This window comes from Equus przewalskii, chromosome 23, assembly GCF_037783145.1.
Source record: "Equus przewalskii isolate Varuska chromosome 23, EquPr2, whole genome shotgun sequence".
Classification (NCBI taxonomy): domain Eukaryota; kingdom Metazoa; phylum Chordata; class Mammalia; order Perissodactyla; family Equidae; genus Equus; species Equus przewalskii.
This window is the reverse complement of record NC_091853.1, coordinates 4,806,727-4,820,941: the sequence shown is the minus strand read 5'-3', so window position 1 is coordinate 4,820,941 and position 14,215 is coordinate 4,806,727. Positions and strand designations below refer to the sequence as shown.

Sequence of the window (14,215 nt, the reverse complement as noted above, 5' to 3'; positions counted from 1 at the left end):
GTTTAAGATCCCCTCATTTTTTGCCTGGACTATTGTAATGGTGTCTTTAACAGCCTAGTGTGGCAGTTCTCCAACCCATTATTTTCTCTGACACAAGAAGGAATTTTCTAAAACCGAAATCTGTTGCTGTCACTCACCTCTTTAAAACTTTAGACTCCCTATTCCCTACAGTATAAAATTCAGAGTATCTGGAGTGACGCACAAGACCCTCCACAATCTAGCATTCTTTCGTGCCTCTCCCTTTCCTAGACACTCCTTTTAGCCCATTGCCTTTTAGCCGCTTGCCTTTCATTGAACGTTCTCAGCAACTTCAAACTGGTAGTAAGCCTTTCCCTCTGCTTTGCACCTGCTGTTCTTTCTACTTGCAATACCCTCACCTCCTTGTTTGCTTGTCAAACTCCTGTTGATCCTTCCAGACCCTTCCAGACCTTCCAGGTTAAGTATCTCTTCTTCTGTGATGCCTTACTTCTCTACTCAAAGAGAGTTGACTCTTCATTCTTTTTTTGTCACAACTTTACATAGTACACATCTCTCTTATTGTACTTAGCACATTCAGTTGAGATTATTTGTTTATAAATTTGTCACTCTTACTAAACTGAACTATTAGAGGAATTGGACTTTATTTTGTTTACTGCTATTGCTTAGGCCATATTAGGCACTCAGATATTTGCTGAATAAGTAAAAAATAAGAAGGAATGTGTTAAGTGCTCTAGGAGTATTCCGTGTACCTGGGGGATATTGGAGGATGAAGTCCCCACTTTTCAGAGTCAGAAAAGCCATCAGGAAGCAAATGGAACAGAATTTCAATAGCTAGACTTCAGTGGCCTGTGTAGCACCATAGGGAGATGGAAAGTGACATTTGCAGAATACTGTTTTTTTGTGGCTATCTTACATTTTGTCGTTCAGACTTCCCAACAGCTCTAAGAGTAGTGAACTCCTCCCCGGCTTCCCTCTACGCTGGCCGGAGCCCTCTGTGGTGGCTCTTTCAAATTGGGTGGTCAGTGAAGGCCCCTCTGAGGAAGGGGCTTTTGAATTGAGATCTTAGTGATAAAGTGTAGTGATCTGAAGAAGTGTACCAAGAGGCAGCACTAACAACAAGATGAAGGCCCTGAAGCAGCAAAGAACTTGGTATGTTTCAGGAACTGATCTTAGGTTTAATGTAAAAAAGAATAGCAGTTATGTGGTGGGGTGGGGTGGGGGCGGCGGCAGTGGGGTAAGTGTGGTGGAGAATAGTGTGAGATCTGGTTAGAGAGGTAGACAAAGGCCCGACCACATGTGTGTACTACAGTAGTGTTGCTCAAACTGTAGGTTATAACCCATTACTCGGTCATGAAGTCAGTTTGGGTTATGTAGCCAGAGTTAAAGAAGAAGACAACGTAAAATGGACACCGTATTCATTGCGAGTAGTGAGGGTAACTTGTATGAAACTTTTGTTTTACGTTGTATGTGTGTTGTTTGTACTGGGTTATGATGTAAAATATATTTTTTTACTGTGAGTCATGATCCACAATGTTCAAAAGATAGTATAATTTGAACAATATATACTTTAAAAGGCAATAGTTGATCTCAAGGCATGCAGATTTCTTGTTCCTCCTTGACCAAGTGACAATGTTATTGTGTGGCAGGAAAATCTCTGAATTTAATGAAAGCCTAAAATTGACTAGAGTAGAATTTTCAAGTTTCTTTCTGCATCCAGATCTCTCTCGTGTGTCAGTTGCTGTCAATCCTTTATGAGAAAGAGCAGGCCTTTCGAAAAAGAGAGAAAAGATGTCCTTTCTCTACTTCAGTCTAGCCGGTGGCATATGTATTGTATCAAAGGCTTGTGGTCTCTCTCTAAGTAGCTGAGCATGGAGCTTGTGTGTTCTGCTGGTGTGGCTTCCTGACCTGCAATTGAATGCTCTAGTCAGCTTCTGTCTGCGTCTGGTTCATTACAGTTGTAGCTTCCAGCACCAGAGTTACGTTCTGGCCACAAATTCTGGAACCGCCTCTATCTTCTGAAGCAGAGATAGGCAAATGTCGTTTGGTTTGCCTCACGTACATATTGTTTGAGATAAAGAGTATACTAGAGTCATCAATTTATTTACTTTTATGTATAAAGGAAATATAGAAGATAATTCCAAGATTCTTTGGACTAATAAAGAGATGTGAATGTTATAGATCTAAAATAGAGCATAGATTTACTATTAACCAACATGAACTGCTAGTATAACTAAGGTATTTACAGATTATCAACTCTGTTTCACAACAATTAGACGAAACAAACGTCTCAAAGTTGTTTTTTTAAAAGAAACTTCAAGAAGAGTTTCACGATTGCTAAATAAAGAACTGGATTTTATTCCATGAAATGTTTTTCAGTTTCCAGCTTTCTAAAGTTTCTTCTAAATAGGTTTACTGTTTTTGTCTTTGGCACGTGCTTCTTATCCATCCAGAATCCCTTGTGTGACTTGAACGGCTAACTCTGGGGGACTGCAGGTCTAAAGCCCCAGGCTGGATTTCATTTACTGCAACGGACTCAGAAAGTAGAGAGCCTAAATTAGAAGGCCGAAACTTAGAAAATATTTTCCCTATATATTTTATTGTGAATGCAGTCTGGAGCCTGTTATATTCTTCTTTAGTAGGAACCAGTAGTATTTACAAAACTGAATGGCAACTGATTCATACCATTTTCCTCATGTGTAGCTCTTTGTCTTTTCTCTGTCCTTTTTCTGCCTTTTTATTTTCTGTCCTTTCTTTTTCCCCCCAGATTTATTGAGATATAATTGACATATAACATTGTGTAAGTTTAAGATGTACCTGCTGATTTGATACACATATATGTTGCAAAATGCTTACCATTATAACGTTAGCTAAGACCTCCATCACATCACATAATTACTATTTCTTTTTTGTGGTGAGAACATTTAGGATCTACTCTCTTAGAACAGATTGGTGGTTGCCAGAGGTGGGGGGTGGACAAAATGGGTGAAGGGGGTTAAAAGGTGTAAACTTCCAGGTATAAAATAAAGAACTCTTGGATGTAGTATATAACATCGTGACCATAGTTAATAATACTGTATTGCATATTTGAAAGTCATTAAGTGAGTAGATTTTAACAGTTCTTGTTACAAGAAAAAGAACTTTGTAACTATATATGATGACAGATGTTAACTAGACTTATTGTGGTGATCATTTCTCAATATATACAAATCTGGAATCATGATGTTATACATCTGAAACTAATGTAATGTTGTATGTCAATTATATCTCAAAAAAAATCCAAAAGCAAACACAAAAAGAAATCATCTTGGTGGGACCCAGGATTTTGAAAAAAAATTACTATAAATTTGTTGTAAAATGCTCCTAAGGACCCTTTTGCTATTTTTGTGCCCTTAAAACAGTATGAATGATAAATCTCCTTGTGCACAAGGGGTAGGAACATAGGACCCAGGCAGGACCAGGTTGGAGAAAGCTCAAGCCTGTGACAGTGACACAATGTTTGTAATGGGAGAAAATGAGAAACAACCTAAATGTCTATCAATAGGGAGGTGGCTAAGTTAAGCATGATGTGCCCATGCCGAGAAGATTATGTAGCATTTAAAGAGCTTGTTGTAGATTTATATGTACTACTGAGTTAGACAGATGAGACTTTTTTAAATGAATTTGGCTGCAGAATATTCCTGATTTGCAATTTATGTAAAAAAAAAAAAATAACAGCAAAACCCAGACCCACATAATAGTACCTATATTTTCTATGGACGTATTATGCAGGTAGATAGACAAGCTGGTAACTGTGGCCATCTCTGTGTTAGGGGAAAGGCTCTGGAGTTGAGGGACTGATCAAAAGGAATCTGAGCCTGGATTGCAATGGTTTCATTATTTTTTTATCAAGGGAAGTGTATTCACATATTACTTGTATAACAAAAAATTAATTTTAAAAATGTTGCCACTCCTGTGTCTTCTGTTTACATTGATTCAGGGGCTGGCCATGAATAAATGAAATGTAATAAGAGAATGCTATTAAACATGCAAATGCCCTTTTTGGAAAAAAGAAATCGACTCTCTTAGCAACTTTTGTGTGTATAATACAGAATATTGTTAACTGTAATCACCATGTTGTACATTAGATCCCCAGAACTTGTTCATCTTCTAACTGGAAGTTTGTACCCTTTGACCAACATCTCCTCATTTCCCCTACCCCCAAGCCCCTGGTAACCATTGTTCTACTGTCTGTTTCTACAAGTTTGGCGTTTTTAGATTCTGCATGTAAGTGCTATTATACAGTATTTGTGTTTCTCTGCCTGACATATTACACTTAGTGTAATGCCCTCAAGAGGTCTATCCATGTTGTCACAAATGTCAGGATTTCCTTCTTTTGCATGGCTGGATAATATTCCTCTGTGTGCGTGCGTGTGTGTGTGTGTGTGTGTGTGTGTGTGTGTGTGTGAGTGACATCTTCTTTATCTATTCATCTGTTGATGGTTGTTTCCATATCTTGGCTATTGTGAATAAAGCTGCAAAAAAACATGGGGGTGCATATATCTCTTTGATTTCCTGTTTTCATTTCTTTTGGATATAAACCAAGAAATGGGGTTTTTAATTTTTTGGGGAATCTCTATACTGTTTTCCATAGTGATTGTGCCAATTTACATTCCCACCAACAGTGTACAAGAGATCTCTTTTTTCTATATCCTTGCCAACACTTGCTAATTTCTTGTCTTTTTGATAATAGCCATTCTAACAGGTGTGAGGTGATATCTCATTGTGTATTTGATTTGCATTTTGCTGATCATTAGTGATATTGAGCACTTTTTCATATGCTTCTTGGCCATTGGAATGTCTTTGGAAAAATGTCTATGTATTCAGTTTCTCTATCCATTTAATCAGATCTTTTTTGTTACTGAGTTGTATGAGTTCTTTATATATTTTGGATATTAACCTCTTATCAGATATATGGTTTGCAATTTTTTCCCACTCCATAGATTGCCTTTTCATTTTGTTGGTTGTTTCTTTTGTTGTGCAGAAGCTTTTTAGTTTGATGTAGTCCCACTTGTTTATTTTTGCTTTCATTGCTTGTGCTTTTGATGTCATATTCAAAAAAATTGTTGCCCGGTCTAATGTTAAGGATATTTTCTCCTATTTCTTCTAGTTTTGGTTGTTTTAGGTCTTATGTTTATGTTTTTAATCCATTTCGAGTTAATTTTTGTGAGTGGTGTAAGATAGTGGTCCGATTTCATCCCCCATCCATTCTTTCTTATCCACCAATTACTCATCCATTCAAACAAGTATTTATTGGGTGCTTTTTGTATGCCAGGCACTGGCTGTACATTGAGTAATAAGATAGCACACAGTGTCCTTTCCCTTCCCCAGTGCCCGGATGGTAGAGCCCAAATGTCTTAATTGGCATTTGAGTCCTTCTCTGGCCATCGCTCACCTTGCTTACCCCTTGGAACTTATCAAGAAAAACAGACATTAGAAAATAAATTACAAGGGTAAGTTGAGTTACAAAAGAAAAATTACAACCTGAGGTGGAAATGTGTAATAAGATAGAGTGGTCTGACCTCGCCTAATGGGAAAACCTCCTTGATTATGTAGCGTTTCAATTCCTTTTTCTCTTAGTTGGGGACACATAATATATGTAAGCAAATAAATGGATGAGGTCACTTCATATGGTGCTAAATACTATGGGGAAAATTAAACTAAGTAATGTGATAGCGGCTGGTCCCAAGAGCAGGTAGCCTTAGGTGGGACAATGAGGGGAGGTCCTCATGGGAAGGTGACTTTTAAGCTGAGATCTCAATAACCGGGACCTGGCCGGTTGGAGATCTAGACAAAGAGCATTCCAGGCAGAGGCAACAGCTAGGGCAGAGGCAGGTTAGAGGACCCAGAGGTAGCCAGTGTGGCTGGGCCTGGGGAAGGAGAGAAGGACGGGAAGAGAAGAGATGGGAGAGACAAGAAGGAGCCAGTGACTATTGAGGCTTACGACATTTGGGAAGGATTTTGGATTTCATTCTAAATGCAATGGGATAATGCATTGCATACATTTCCTTTTTATTTCATCTAAATATTTTATTTTCCTTGGATGTACTTTATTTAAACTTCAGTCATATTAGTTTGTTCTTTCAGTGCCTATTTTCATTCTATCTGTAACATTTGTGATCTTATAAACTTAGGAAAATACTTTTCTGTTCTACTCTTGTTACTGAACCAGGTTCGTTTTTGCCCGCCTCCCAGAAAGCCAAACACCGACATGACGAGATTGCAGCAGAGAGAGAATTTACTCACAAGGCAGCCATGTGAGGAAGCGAGAGCCTGAGCCTCAAATTCACTTCCCCGAAAATAGGGACTCAGGGATATTTATGGGATGGGGGCAAGGTGGTCTGAATGTGGAGAGAGGTGGTTGGAGGTGAGGAGAGGTGAGGTAATTGATGATGTGCGCAAGCATAGTCAGACTCCATGCCCCTTCACAGGACCCATGTTCATGAAATGGCAGCATTAGCATGATCTGAGGGTGGAGTTTTTAGCCTCTTGATGTCAGAAGGTCGCCTATCAGACATCTGCATGGGTCCAGTTGATGGGCTGGTGGTCTCAACTGGCCTGAAGTGGACAAGGAGTTCTAATTCCTGAAAAACAGCTCACACGCCCATTACCATGGTGACCCAGGCTCCAGAGAGATGTTCTCTATAGGAGCCTAGTGAGAGTCAGACAGCACATTGCCTAAACAGCACAGTTAACCATGGGTGGGTTAAACAGCTAAAAGCTATAATCAGTAATTGCAAAGAAGAAGAAAGACTTTAGTTCCTAGCTAATCATCAGTGGCTAACCCTCTGCTGATTTCACTGTTATCTTTAAAGATCAGACCCTGCTAATTTCTCCCTTTATAATTTCCTTTTCATAGTTTAATTGCCCTTTTCTGGACCTTTTGTTTCCATCATATCTTCTTTAAGGTGTGGCAAGCTGCTCTTTCCAGGTGGGTGTGCATCACACTTTCTCCCTGGATGTTATGTGTCCTGCTGTGATTCCACCTGGTGCCTTTTGTGATGGTGCCCTGGCATAAAACTGAAAAATCTTGCTCTCCTGAAATATCTCCAACACTTCCTATGAACCTTATATTCACTTTCCTGTATAAACTACTTCACTTCCAAAAGCTGTTGATATTTTAAGACTTTCTGTACTTAGATGTGAGAAATTGTAGCTATTAAGATGTACTTCTCAATTCAAGTTTATTTTCTGGTACTAGGCACTTTGTCTAATTAAGTTGCTGTTGTTATCTCTCCTGGCTCATCTTGTGTGCTATGCTTTCTTCAGATTGCTTTATTTTTTAAAATGTATTTCCATATGCATGCATAATGGCTCTAGGGTTCTTTGATATATGTAAATTTAAATTTCATGCTCTGTTTTCCATCGTTTTGATACAAGTTAAATATATATATGCTGTATGCATCTTTTATATTATATATAATATATTATAATTATATAAACATATAATTATATAAAATATATATTTTATATTATATATGTAATACATAATATATAATATATAATCCACATATGTAATACATAATGTATAAAACGTATGTAACATATATATTTAGCATGTATATATATAAAATATTTAAATTATTCTGTTGTAGAAATATAGTCATTTTTGGAGAATTGAAAATATAGAAGTAAAAAAATATAATTAAATTTGTCTCTAATATCACTGACTATATATAATCACTATTAATATTTTAGTATAATATCCCAGTCATACATACATACATATATGCACACACATACATGTATATATCTTTTAAAATGTGACCCTATTGTATACATTCCTTTCCAATATTTTTCATTTAATATATTTTATACATTTTTCCAGATCAGTTTTAAGAACTACGTTTTATTCTTTCATTTACTCTGATTTAACCAATCCTTTTATTAATTTGGTCTTTTAACACCATAATTAATATATCTTTGCAGACACATTTTTATGCACATCTGTAACTGTTTCCCTAGAATAATTAGGAATGGAGTAATTGGGTGAGAGGCCATGTGCATTTTGAAGGTTTTTTGATATGCATTGCCAAATTACTTTCCGAAAAGTTTTACCTGTTTGTACTCTGCTAGCAGTGTGCCACGGTGCCTATTTCTCGTAAGCTCTAACCTGTTATTTCTATCCATTTCATACATACATCTAACAATGGATTTGAACTTTTTAAAAAATTTTAATTGAGTTCGTAATAGTTTACATCAATGTGAGATTTCAGTTGTACATTATTTCTTGACTGTCACCACATAAGTGCTCCCCTTCACCCCCTGTGGCCATCCCCACCCCCCTTCCCCTGGTAACCACTGGACTGTTTTCTTTGTCCATGTGTTTGTTCATATTCCACGTGAGTGAAATTATCTGGTGTTTGTCTTTCTCAGTCTGGCTCATTTCGCTTAACGTAATTCCCTCCAGGTCCGTCTATGTTGTTGCAAATGGGATGATTTAGTTCTTTTTTATGGCTGAGTAGTATTCCATTGTATATATACACCACATCTGCTTTATCTAATCATCAGTTGATGGGCACTTGAATTCTTTCCATGTCCTGGCTGTTGTGAATAGTGCTGCAATGAGCATAGGGGTACATATGTTACTTTGGATTGTTGATTTCACATTGTTTGTGTAGATACCCAGTAGTGGGATAGCTGGGTCATATGGTAGTTCTATTTTTAGTTTTTTCAGGAATCTCCATACTATTTTCCATAGTGGCTGCACCAGTTTGCATTCCCACCAGCAGTGTATGAGGGTTCCCTTTTCTCCACACCCTCTCCAACATTTGTTATTTTTAGTCTTAGTGATTATAACCATTTGAACAGGTGTAAGGTGGTATCTCAGTGTAGATTTGATTTTCATTTCCCTGATCACTAGTGATGTTGAACATCTTTTCATGTGTTTATTGGCCATCTGTATATCTTCTTGGGAAAAATGTTCATATTCTCTGCTCATTTTTTGATAGGATTGTTTGGTTTTTTATTGTTCAGTTGTGTGAGTTCCTTATATATTATGGAGATTAACCCCTTGTCAGTTATATGATTTGCAAATATTTTCTCCCAGTTGGTGGGTTGTCTCTTTGTTTTGCTTCTAGTTTCTTTTGCCTTGCAGAAGCTCTATAGTCTGATGAACTCCCACTTGTTTATTTTTGATTCTGTTTCCCTTGTCTGAGAAGACGTGGTATTTGAAAAGATCCTTTTTAGTTCGATGTCAAAGAGTGTACTACCTATATTATCTTCCAGGAGTTTATGATTTCAGGACTGATCTTCAAGTCTTTGATCCATTTTGAGTTTATTTTTGTGTATAGCATGAGATAATGGTCTACCTTCATTCTTTTGCATGTGGCTGTCCAGTTTTCCCAACACCATTTATTGAAGAGACTATCTTTTCTCCATTTTATGTTCTTGGCACCTTTGTCCAAGATTAGCTGTTTGTAGATGTGTGGTTTTATTTCTGAGCTTTCAGTTCTGTTCCATTGATCTGTGTGCCTGTTTTCGTACCAGTATCATGCCATTTTGATCACTATGGCTTTGTAATACATTTTGAAGACAGGGATTGTGATACTTCCAGCTTTATTCTTTTCTCTCAGGATTGCCTCAGCAATTCGGGGTCTTTGATTGCTGCCTAGGAATTTTAGGATTCTTTGCTCTATTTCTGTGAAGAATGTCATTGGGATTCTGATAGGGATTGCATTGAATCTGTAGCTTGCTTTGGGTGGTATGGACATTTTAACTATGTTTATTCTTCCAATCCATGTGTATGGAATGTCTTTCCATCTCTTTATGTCATTATCAATTTTTTTCAGTAATGTCTTATACTTTTCATTGTGTAAGTCCTTCACCTCCTTGGTTAAATTTATTCCTAGGTACTCTATTCTTTTAGTTGCGATTGTAAATGGAATTGTGTTCTTGAGTTCTCTTTCTGTAATTTCGTTATTGGAGTATAGAAAAGCAAGTGATTTTTGTAAGTTGTTTCTGTACCCTGCAACTTTACTGTAGTTGTTAATTATTTATATTAGTTTTCTGATGGATTCTTTGTGGTTTCTATATATAAGATCATGTCGTCTGCAAACAGCAAGAGTTTCACTTCTTCACTTCCTATTTGGATTCCTTTTATTTTCTCTTGCCTAATTTCTCTGACCAAAACCTCCAGTACTATGTTGAATAAGAGCGGTGATAATGGGCATCCTTGTCTTGTTCCTGTTCTGAGGGGGATGGCATTCAGTTTTTGTCCATTGAGTATGACGTTGGCTGTGGCTTTGTCATATATGGACTTTATTATGTTAAGTTAATTTCCTTCTATCCCTATTTTGTTAAGAGTTTTTGTCATAAATGGCTGTTGGATCTTGTCAAATGCTTTCTCTGCATCTATTGAGATGATCGTGTGGTTTTTATTCCTCAATTTGTTGATGTGGCGTATCACAGTGATTTGAGGATGTTGAACCATCCTTGTGTCCCTGGTATGAATCCCACTTGATCACGATGGATGATCCTTTTGATGTATTGCTGAATTCGGGTTCCCAAAATTTTGTTGAGGATTTTTGCATCTATGTTCATCAGTGATAGTGGCCTATGGTTTTCGTTTTTTATTCTGTCCTTGTCAGGCTTTGGTATCAGATGTTGGCCTTGTAGAATGTGTTAGGAAGTGTGCCATCTTCCCTAATTTTCTGGAATAGCTTGAGAAGGATAGGTGTTAAATCCTCTCTGAAAGTTTGGTAGAATTCCCCAGGGAAGCTGTCTGGTCCTGGGGTTTTATTCTTTGGGATGCTTTTGATTGCTGTTTCCCTCTCTTTCGTTGTGATTGGTCTATTCAGATTATCTGTTTCTTCTTGATTCTGCCTTGGGAGGTTGTAAGAGTCCACGAATTTATCCCTTTCCTCTTGATTAGCTGTTTTGTTGTCATATAGTTTTCATAGTATTCTCTCATTGTATTTTTGTGGTGTTTGTTATTTCTCCTCTTTCATTTCTGATTTTGTTTATCTGAGCTTTCTCTTTTTTTCTTTGTCAGTCTGACTAGGGTTTTGTCAATTTTACTTATCTTCTCAAAGAAGCAGCTCTTTGTTTTGTTGATCCTTTCTACTGCCTTTTTGTTTCAATAGCATTTTTTTCTGCTCTGACTTTTATTATTTCTCACCTTCTGCTGACTTTTGGCTTTGTTTGTTTTTCTTTTTCTAATTCAGTTAGGTGTAATTTGAGATTGCTTATTTGCGATTTATCTTGTTTGTTAAGGTGTGCCTGTATTGTGATGAATTTCCCTCTTAGTACAGCTTTTGCTGCATCCCATGTGAGTTGGTATGGTATATTTTCATTTTCATTTGTCTCCAGATGTTGTTTGATTTCTCCTTTAATTTCTTCAATGATCCATTGCTTGTTCAATAGCATGTTATTTAGTCTCCACATCTTTGTCCCTTTCTCAGCTTTTTTCTTGTAATTAATTTCTAGCTTTATAGCATTATGATTGGAAAAAATGCTTGTTATTATTTCAATTTTCTTAAATTTATTGAGGCTTGCCTTGTTTCCCCACATATGGTCTTTACTTGAGAATGCTACGTGCGCACTTGAGAAGAATGTATGTTCTGCTGTTTTGGATGGAATGTTCTATATATGTCTATTAAGTCCAACTGGTTTAAGTTTTCATTTAGTTCCACTGTTTCCTTGTTGATTTGCTGTGTGGATGATCTATCCATTGATGTGAGTAGAGTGTTGATTTGCCCTACTATTATTGTATTTTTATTAATATCTTCTTTCAGGTTTGTTAATAGTTGCTTTATGAACTTTGGTGTTCCTGTGTTGGGTGCATAGATATTTATAAGCATTATTTCTTCTTGATGGAGTGTCCCTTTGATCATTATATACTGCCCCTCTTTGTCTCTCTTTACCTGTCTTATCTTGAAGTCCACTTAGTCTGATATGAGTACTGTGACACCTGCTTTCTTTTGTTTGCCATTAGCTTGGAGTATTGTCTTCTATCCTTTCACTCTGAGCCAGTGTTTATCATTGGAGCTGAGATGTGTTTCCTGGGTGCAGCATATTGTTGGGTCTTGTTCTTTATTCCCTATCGCTACTCTATGTCTTTTTATTGGAGAATTCAATCCATTTACATTTAGGGTTATTGATGTCTGACGGCTTAATACTGTCATTTTATCACTCGTTTTCCTGTTTTTCTGCATTTCCTTTGTTTCTCCTCCTGTGGGTTTTGGTCTACCCATTGAATTTTATAGTTTTTTATGATGTGTTTTTTGTTTTCTCCTTATTTATTCTTTGTGTCTCTGTTCTGCTTTTTTGTTTAGTGGTTACCCTGAGGTTTGTATTCAAAATCTCGTGTATAAGATACTCCATTTTTTGATGGCCTCTTATTTTCTTAGTCTACACTGATTCAGTCCCTTTCCTTGTCCCCTCCTAAGTTGTTTGCCTCATATCTTATTCCATCTTGTGTTGTGAGTTTGTGGCTAAAATGACAGGATTATCTTTGTTTTTGATGTTTTCCTTCCCTTAAGCTTAATTCTATAGTTGAGTATTTGCTATCCTAATCTGATTCTGTCTACCTATTTATCTCCCTACTCTATGTTTTGTGACCACTTTCTCCTTTTTTTTTCAGGTATGAGGGACTTCTTGAGGATTTCTTTTTCTTTTCTTTTTTTTTTTTAAAGCTTGGCACCTGGGCTAACAACTGTTTCCAATCTTATTTTTTTTTTCCTGCTTTATCTCCCCAAACCCCCCCTGTACACAGTTGTATATCTTAGTTGCAGGTCCTTCTAGTTGTGGGATGTGGGACGCCGCCTCAACGTGGCCTGACGAGTGGTGCCATGCCCATGCCCAGGAACTGAACCCTGGGCCGCCGCAGTGGAGCACGTGAACTTAACCACTCAGCCATGGAGCCGGCCCCGAGGATTTCTTGTAGAGGGGGTGGTCTCATGGCTACGAAGTCCCTTAGCTTTTGTTTGTCTGTGAAAGTTTTTGTTTCTCTTTCATATCTGAAGGATATTTTTGCTGGATAGAGTATTCTTGGCTGAAGATTCTTGTCTTTTAAAGATTTGACTATGTTGTTTCCTTCTTCCTAGCTTGTAAGTTTTCTGCAGAGAAATCCGCTGAAAGCCTGATAGGGGTTCCTTTGTAGGTTATTTTCTTCTTCCTTTCTGCCCTTAGTATTCTTTCTTTGTCCTTTATTCTTGCCAGTTTTAATGCTATATGCCTTGCAGTAGGTCTTTTTACATTAAGAAATCTAGGAGATCTGGAAGCTTCTTCCACACAGATTTCCCTCTCTTTCCCTACGTTTGGGAAGTTCTCTGCTATTATTTCTTTGAAAATGCTTTCTGCTCCATTCTCCTTCTCTTCTCCTTCTGCAATACTGATCATTGTTATCTTGCATTACTCATTGCATCGGATATTTCTCGGAGTCTTTCTTCATTTCTTTTTAGTGTTAGTTGTCTCTCCTCCTCTGTCTGGAGCATTTCAACATATCTATCTTCAATTATGCTGATTCATTCTATGATGTCCACTCAAGCGTTCAGGGAATCCACATTTTGTTTCATCTCTTCCATTGTGTCTTTCATCTCCCATATTTCTGATTGATTCTTCTTTATAGTTTCAATCTCTTTTGTGAAGTAGCTCCTCAGCTCATTGAATTGTTTCTCTACATTCTCTTTCACCAAGTTGAGTTTTTTGATGATAGCTATTTTGAATTCATTGTCATTTAGATTACATATTTCTCTGTCCTCAGGACTGAATTCTGGATGCTTGTCATTTTCTCTCTTGTCTTGAGATTTGATGTAGTGTCTGATGTTGTTAGAGAAGTTAGGTTGGGTCTTATGTATTCTGATATTATTTGGTTGCAGATACTGCCTATCGCCACTGGGTGGGGGTTGAGAGCCACGTATTCTGAGCCCTCTGCCTTCAGCTGGGTTCCCAGGCAGTGGAGCCTCCCTGGGTGGGTTGGGGAGGGGTGCTTTCTCCTGTGTGCTCTCTCGGCTTTCTGGCTCTTGCTATCTGGTCTCCTGGGGTCTTGGCTTGATGAGGTCACCCCCCACGAAAGCTTTCGTCCCATTAAAGGGCTTCCCTCTAGGCTGCAAGGGCTCTAGGGAGTCCTTGGTGATCCCGCGAATGAGCAACCCCTCCCCCATTCCTTCACTCACAGAACCTCCTGGGGTGGTGGATCACAGTCTTTAGGGGAATGAGCGTTGTTCTCTCTTCCCCTGTTCCAGCTCCGCTAAGGGCG

The 14,215-nt window shown here is 37.8% G+C and overlaps 1 protein-coding gene across 4 annotated transcripts in view; it reads left to right on the top strand.

Annotated features, from left to right (window-relative positions):
• Positions 1–14,215, top strand: part of NME7 (NME/NM23 family member 7) — a 239,146-nt gene that overhangs the window by 2,122 nt on the left and 222,809 nt on the right. The window contains exon 1 of one of the 4 annotated variants that reach the window (XM_070591548.1): positions 949–1,128. The exons of the other annotated variants lie outside the window; for them this stretch is intronic. The gene's annotated coding sequence lies outside the window, so the exon portion shown is untranslated. Of the gene's footprint in view, positions 1–948; positions 1,129–14,215 lie in introns of those variants that run through there. 4 annotated transcript variants of the gene reach the window in all.